This window comes from Schistocerca nitens, chromosome 9 (genome assembly GCF_023898315.1).
Source record: "Schistocerca nitens isolate TAMUIC-IGC-003100 chromosome 9, iqSchNite1.1, whole genome shotgun sequence".
Lineage (NCBI taxonomy): Eukaryota > Metazoa > Arthropoda > Insecta > Orthoptera > Acrididae > Schistocerca > Schistocerca nitens.
Window position 1 is genome coordinate 426,899,302 of NC_064622.1, and position 8,305 is coordinate 426,907,606.

The 8,305-nt window shown below is 45.0% G+C and overlaps 1 non-coding gene across 1 annotated transcript; it reads left to right on the top strand.

Annotated features, from left to right (window-relative positions):
• The first annotated feature begins 7,706 nt into the window (after positions 1-7,706).
• Trnas-cga (transfer RNA serine (anticodon CGA)) lies at positions 7,707-7,780 on the top strand. The gene has a single exon. It is a non-coding gene; the product is annotated as a tRNA-Ser (tRNA).
• Positions 7,781-8,305: the final 525 nt, after the last annotated feature.

The window sequence follows — 8,305 nt, forward strand, 5'->3', positions numbered from 1 at the left end:
TCACCCTATAGCTTACCCTTATTTTTCTAAGAATTTCGAATATCTTGCTCCATTTTATATAGTCGAACGCTTTTTCTAGGTCGACAAATTATATGAATGTGTCATGATTTTTCTTTACTCTTGGTAGTCTTGGCTACCTTATACTTTTTTTTCTCGTGGAGTTTCCATGTTTTTGTCGACTCACTGTACTACACTAAAGGTTACTAAGGATAACGGCTTTCGCAATCCTCGTCCAATGCCCTCAGGAGAGCCTAGAGCTTCGCGCCGAATGCTATGAACTACTTCCGACTACAGTCCTTGCCGGCACTGTCATGAAACAGAGTGGAGCGGCTACCTACACCTCTTTGCAAGGGCACAGCACTGAAAACGATTTTGAAATTACAGAGATGCTATCAATAAGTAATACAATGTATATAATCTAGCTACAAGACATTCTGAACTCTCTCAAATAAACATCCAAGGCCTCTGCATCAACAACCCGAGATCTTTATTGCAATTTTGAGTCACTGTTCCATGTTCATTTATATTTTTTAGACGCGGTTCATGTTAGGAGATTTATGTACGCTGTCTAATCATAGGTATCGGGATACCTGTGTGGAGAGACTAATGTCGGGTGTGTTCGCCCTTTGCGCTTTGTGACGGCTTCAATGCTGCTGGGTACACTTTCTCTGCGGAGCAATGGCAGCCCATTCTTCTTCAAGAGCCTAAAAGTAGTAATGTTACACGCTGGTAGCTGGAGCGAAGTCTGCTTTATAAGGTGTTGCCCTGCGATCAGGTCGGGAACGTAGCTGTTCACAAACCATTGTTACCACAGATGCTGCTTTACGACACGGAGCATTGCTGTGCTAACACAATATTAGTCTCCGAACTGTTTCTCTGTTGTATTCACAAGGCTATAAAATGTGCAGGCAAGGTTGTAGGTAGGGCAACCACAACTATGAGTCATCTTGGGTGATAATAAACCGCTTCATCTGTATTTAGTCCTTTATTATTCGATCACTACCGATTTCGTGGCGCTACAAGCCACCTCTTCAGGTGAACATCTGTATAATAATAAACCCAGAAGGAATAAGAACTCTGAGATATACCTGGTGTGGTAAATTATTTTAAGATCTTAAAATGTTTTTAATAATTGTTAAAAACATTTACATGAGTATATGAAAATGTTAGTACTCGCATAACGCAAACATTAGAGCAGAAAATCTCGGAACTTTGTACCCATCATTTTTTGTCCGTCAAAATAAAACACTGCTAAAAGAAAGTATATCATAGAATAAAACAGCCGGAATCCAATATAGTGGATGGGTCCTAAACAAATCGTACCACAGTAATCCACTGGTAACGTGAAAATAAATGAAAAACTATTAATTTTGGGCCAGAATGAAAATCCAAGAAACGGTTTCCACAAAATGTAGGGATGTTCTACCTGGATGAAATTTGATTTGTTTAGGACCCATCCACTATACTGAAATCGGCTGTTTTATTCTATGATATATCGGTACCGCCTTTTAGCGGTGTTTTATTCTGACGGACAACGAATGTTGGGTAGAAAGTTCCGAGCTTTTCCGGTCTAATGTTTTAGTTATGTGAGTACTAACATTTTGATATTCTCTTGTAAAATTTTTTATGAGTTTTCAAAAAGTTTTTAAAATCTTAAAATAATTTACCACACCAGTATTTATCTCAGGGTTGTTACTCCTTCCGGATTTTAAAAGAGGCTAAAAATATCGCTACAGTTGTAAGGTTCTTTTATTTAGGACACGACCGGTTTCGGTCTCTTATACTCCCATCTTCAGTTGTCGTAACTTGGTGCTGTGACTCTGAGCTCCGTGGTGGACGATTACAAGACGCGGTGAGCTACCAGCGAGCGGTCGGAGTCACAGCACCAAGTTACGACAACTGAAGATGGGCGTATAAGAGCCCGAAACCGGTAGTGTCCTAAATAAAAGAACCTTACAATTGTGGCGGTATTTTCAACCCCTGGTATAATGCTCAGTTGCGGATGTTCCTCCGACAGGATCCTTCTGCATTTATTGTTATACAGATATTCACCTGAAGTCGTAGCTTTTAGTGTCGCGAAACCTGTGGTGATCCAATAATAACGGACTAAATACAGCTGAAATGGTCTACTAATACCCAAGATAGCTATAAAATGTGTTCATGTCCTTTCACATTTAGTGTTTCCTTAAGCGCAGTGTGGGAACCATACTCCAACCACGACAAACACCTCCATGCTGCAACACAACCTCTGCTGCACTTCATTATTACCGCTACACAGGTTTGCTGGTAATGATCTCCAGGCGTCAACTAAGATCAAACTGTTCCATTCGGATTGTCACAGGATAAGGCGTGATTCATCTTTTCAGACGTTCGCTTCCTGTCATTAACTGTCCAGTGGTGTTACTCTTTATAACACCTCCAGCATCACTGACTACAGAAATCTGCGTCTTTTGAGGAGCAGCTCGACCATTGAACCTAATTTTTTGAAAAGTTTTCGTAAAGTCATTCTGCTAGCTCGACTGTTGGTAGCATTTTGGAACTCCCGGTTGGTTTCTTCCACTGATTTCATGCAGTGTTTTTTACAACAGTCCTCGGTGGTGCCCAACGACTGCTGCCCGTCAGTACGTGAGGTCTGTCTGGTCTTCGTACAGCCCTGGTTGTTCCTTATCCTTTCCATTTTACAATCAGCTCAGCGACGATAACCCAGGCAGCTTCAGAGGGGTTGAAATATCACTGATGGATCTGTACTCAGGTGACATCCAGTGGGCAGGACATGTTGGATATCACTGAGCTCTCCTGCCGGACCCATTCTTCTGTTACTGCTCCTCCACAGACAACACAATACTGCCACCTTCTTTTATACCGGTGGGTCCGCCTCTCGTGACATCTGGTGGTCAATTCCACATTACAGATGGGTGTCCGTATACCTTTGGTGAGATAGTGTACATAACCAAATTATGAGGCTGGATTGTGAATCATACCTGGATAGCTTAATCGACAAGACCGTTGTCTCCGAAACAAAAGATTCTGAATTTCTAGGCCCCGTCTGGTTTAAGCTGTCTGAGCATTAAAAATGTTTTTTTTTTATTTTGTTCCTCTCAAAATAAAGAGATCGCTCAGTTACAGACACTTGGATTGTAATAGACTGACGCAAAAAAATCGCAACAACAAAAAATGATAAATGCAGAGTAATGAGCTTTCAGGAATACATTAGTGTAGGTAACATTTTTAGGAGATAGATATCGCAAAGTCACAGCTTAAGACAACAGGGAGATAAGTCATTGCAAATGTGAAATGCTGGTACACTACTGGCCATTAAAATTGCTACACCAAGAACAAATGCAGATGATAAACGGGTATTCATTGGACAAATATATTATACTAGAACTGACATGTGATTACATTTTCACGCAATTTGGGTGCTTAGATCATGAGAAATCGGTACCCAAAACAACCACCTCCGGCCGTAATAACGGCCTTGATACGCCTGGGCATTGAGTCAAACAGAGCTTGGATGGAGTGTACAGGTACAGCTGCCCATGCAGCTTCAACACGATACCACAGTTCATCAAGAGTAGTGACTGACGTATTGTGACGAGCCAGTTGCTCGGCCACCATTGACCAGACGTTTACAGTTGGTGAGAGACCTGGAGAATGTGCTGGCCAGAGCAGCAGTCGAACATTTTCTGTATCCAGAAAGGCTCGTACAGGAGCTGTAACATGCGGTCGTGCATTATCCTGCTCAAATGTAGGGTTTCGCAGGGATCGAATGAAGGGTAGAGCCACGGGTCGTAACACATCTGAAATGTAACGTCCACTGTTCAAAGTGCCGTCAATGCAAACAAGAGGTGACCGAGACGTGTAACCAATGGCACCACACACTATCACGTCGGGTGATACGCCAGTATGGCGATAACGAATACACGCTTCCAATGTGCGTTCACCACGATGTCGCCAAACACGGATGCGACCATCATGATGCTGTAAACAGAAGCTGGATTCATCCGTAAAAATTACGTTTTGCCATTCGTGCACCCAGGTTCATCGTTGAGTACACCATCGCAGGCGCTCCTGTATGTGATGCAGCGTCAAGGGTAACCGCAACCATTGTCTCCGAGCTGTTTGTGCATGCTGCTGCAAACGTCATCGAACTGTTCGTGCAGATGGTTGTTGTCTTGCAAACGTTCTCATCTGTTGACTCAGGGATCGAGACGTGGCTGCACGATCCGTTACAGCCACGCGGATCAGATAAGTGTCATCTCGACTGCTAGTGACTCGAGGCCGTTGGGACCCAGCACGGCGTTCCGTATTACCCTCCTGAACCCACCGATTCCATATTTTGCTAACAGTCATTGGATCTCGACCAACGCGAGCAGCAATGTCGCGATACGATAAACCGCAATCGCGAAAGGCTACAATCCGACCTTTACCTAAGTCGTAAACGTGATGGTACGCATTGCTCCTCCTTACACGAGGCATCACAACAACGTTTCAGCAGGCAACGCCGGTCAACTGCTGTTTGTGTATGAGAAATCGGTTGGAAACATTCCTCATGTCAGCACGTTGTAGGTGTCGCCACCGGCGCCAACCTTGTGTGAATGCTCTGAAAAGCTAATCATTTGCATATCACAGCATCTTCTTCCCGTCGGTTAAATTTCGCGTCTGTAGCACGCCATCTTCTTGGTGTAGCAATTTTAATGGCCAGTAGTGTACATTAATAACCGGTGTAGCCGCCAGAATGTTGAATGCAAGTGTCGTACAGTTGCCGATGCCAGTTTGTGGTATAGAGTTCCATGCCTGTTGCACTTGGTCGGTCGATACAGAGACGGTTAATACTGTCTGTCGACGGCGCTAGACGTGTCATCTGATGATATTCCATATGTGCTAGACAGAAGACAGCGCTGGTGATCTAGCAGACCAACGCAACATGTCGACACTTTGTGGAGCTTGTTGAGTTACAACAGCGCTATATGGGTGGCGTTAACCCGTTGGAAAAACACTCCCTGGAACGCTGTTCATGGGTGACAGCACAACAGGTCGAAACAGTAGATTGACCTACAAATTTGCAGAGTGTGGGATAACCACAAGAGTGCTTCTACGGTCATACAAAATCGCATCACAGGCCATACCTCCAGGTGTAGGTCCAGTATGTCTAGCAGGCAGACAGGTTGGTTGCAGGCCCTCAACTGGCCTCCTTTCCAACACTGGCACCGAGGAGAACCAGTTTTCCTCAGAAAACACAACAAGTCTCCACCCTGCCCTCCAATGACGGTAGTTTGGGGTCAGTGAACGCACGCTACAGGGCATCTGGCACGGAGCTGCCCTTGAAATAACCGATTTATAACATGATGCCAATTGCTGCTCAAATTGTTGCTGCAGATGAAGTATGATGAGCAATAGCTCTAAGCCTAACGCGATGATTTTCCCACTGCGTAGTGCCACGCGGCCGTTCCAAGACAGAACTTATTGCGGCCGTACATTCTCCTGACCACCGCTGCCTCAATCATGTACAGTGGATACATTCCTGCCAAATATTTCTACAATATCGCAGAAGTGACTCCAATCTCTCAAGCCCTATTACAAGGTCTCGTTCGAAATTAGTGAGATAATAATGGCGGTTTTGTCGCCTTCGAGGCGCTCTTGACTAATATCACCTCACCAATACAGATGGGTCGAACTCGTTCATTCCCGTGAACTACTTCATTCGTTTCACTCTTTTCCGTGAAGCGTTCAAATCAAGCAGTTCATTCATGAAGTACGGAAGCCTGACGAAGTTGCCCAGTTCGCCGCTCAGCCGCGGCTACGCTCGCTTCGCCTCGCTCGTACAATAAAGCTTCGTAATACTTCATAATTTTACCAACAGATGGCCGACCTATGCAGTAACGTGCACGCAACGTTTTACGCTCTTACAGCGTCTGAGTTAAATAGAGCATGGTCGAAGGGGACAAAGATAAACAGAGAAGCCTGTCACATATAAAGAAGGTATTACATTTAATCTTGCTCGACATTTTTTCGTGAAGCGCCCAAAAAAGTCTTTATCTACCAAGTGAAACATTATTTGTTGTATTCATGGACTGAAAACTAGGTCTACCAACGAAATGCAGTCCAATTTTATGTTCCTATTAAAATTTAATCCAAAATAGAATGAGTATGTTTACCACTGTCACAAAGTCTATACACCTACGTTAAGTAATTATTCAGAAGTTTTCCTGTAGATTTTATTTTTGTTGAGAATAATAACCCTCCACATTCAAAACGTAAACTGTCACCTGTAGTCATTAGTACGATTTCAAGTAAAATCCCTCTTTCGGTGTTATTAACAAACCTTTAATTTTCATGTTAGCTGTGCGTGCTCATACAGTCAGCCTCTTCGTTTGTACTTTGTATCTTTAATATTGATTTGTCTGCAAGCGCTGCCAACGGTAGGTTACCCGTAGACGCGAAGTATAACTGGACTGCACAAATAGTCAGCATCAGCACTGCAGGAAGCAGCTGGCGCTGCCTTCCCCTCACCCCTCACCCCCCCCCCCCCCGCCGTCCCAACCACTCCTAAACCAATCATTCCCCACAAACACCGCGCGATTCGTCGACAGGCAGTAGAGGGCGGACTTAAAGGGAAGGGAGGATGAGTGACGTAGCGCCGATGTAGTGCGAGAGGGGAAGAGAGGGAGTGAACTAGAAAAAAGTGTGGAGTGTGCTATCTCTGAAGAGTTTGAAGTACCAGTTCATTGAAATTGAGTGGTTAGTTCACACTTCACTGGAGTGAAGCGTTCATTTGAACGACTCATTCACGAGCTCCCCATCACTACTCACCAAGTCCAATCTTAAACGTAACTAATGCTCACTACCGTTACAGCGAGTATTTAAGACAAACCTGATTTCCATCCTCATAGTGACTCTACTAGCGAAAATCTTATGCAACTGGCGCGAAATCAGCATAGACATCATCTTTAAGCTGTAGAAAACCAACAACCAACTTCCATTTATGCCGCACAACTCCTTCTTGGAGCTGCGACTTTTTCTCCGTCAGTATGTTTAATGACCGTGTTCCTACATCACACGCACGTTTCTCCTCGGCACATATCTTCTCCTTAATGAAGCCACCAACTATATAATCAGCCCTGTAGTTGATCAATTAATCAGAAGTTTGGATATCATATGTGTAATTAAGTCCACAAGTACAGTAAAACTTTCTGAAATCGGAACGTGTATAAATTGGAACTCTGCCCAAACCGTTCAAGTATTTCAGTCCCGACGCATTCAGTGCGCTTTATACACTGATTGGCCGGCCGGTGTGGCCGTGCGGTTCTAGGCGCTTCAGTTTGGAACAGCGTGACCGCTACGGTCGCAGGTTCGAATCCTGCCTCCGGCATGGATGTGTGTGATGTCCTTAGGTTAGTTAGGTTTAAGTAGTTCTAAGTTCTAGGGGACTGATGACCTCAGATGTTGAGTCCCATAGTGCTCAGAGCCATTTGTACCATTTTTTATACACTGATTTTTTGTATAAAGTGGAACGTGCCTAACGCGGAAATGGGAAGCAAATCTTATAACATAGCCCCAGGCTGTGGCTAAGCCATGTCTCCGCAGTATCCTTTCTTTCAGGAGTGCTAGTTCTGCAAGGTTCGCAGGAGAGCTTCTGTAAAGTTTGGAAGGTAGGAGACGAGATACTGGCAGTAGTAAAGCTGTGAGGACCGGGCGTGAGTCGTGCTTCGGTAGCTCAGATGGTAGAGCACTTGCCCGCGAAAGGCAAAGGTCCCGAGTTCGAGTCTCGGTCGGTGCAGCCGGCCGCGGTGGTCTCGCGGTTCTAGGCGCGCAGTCCGGAACCGTGCCACTGCTACGGTCGCAGGTTCGAATCCTGCTTCGGGCATGGATGTGTGTGATGTCCTTAGGTTAGTTAGGTTTAAGTAGTTCTAAGTTCTAGGGGACTGATAACCACAGCAGTTGAGTCCCATAGTGCTCAGAGCCATTTGAACCATTTTTCTCGGTCGGTGCACACAGTTTTAATCTGCCAGGAAGTTTCATATCAGCGCACGCTCCGCTGCAGAGTTCAAAATCTCATTCTTAGAACATAATAATTCACAGTATAATGCGGAAAAAAGCGTGTTTAGCGCCGCTGATGGAGTGAAAGTCGCGCCGATCTGTGCAACAACGAATAAGTTACGCACTGTGTCGGGGCCGGCCCCGGTGGTCTCGCGGTTCTAGGCGCGCAGTCCGGAACCGTGCGACTGCTACGGTCGCAGGTTCGAATCCTGCCTCGGGCATGGCTGTGTGTGATGTCCTTAGGTTAGTTAGGTTTAAGTAGTTC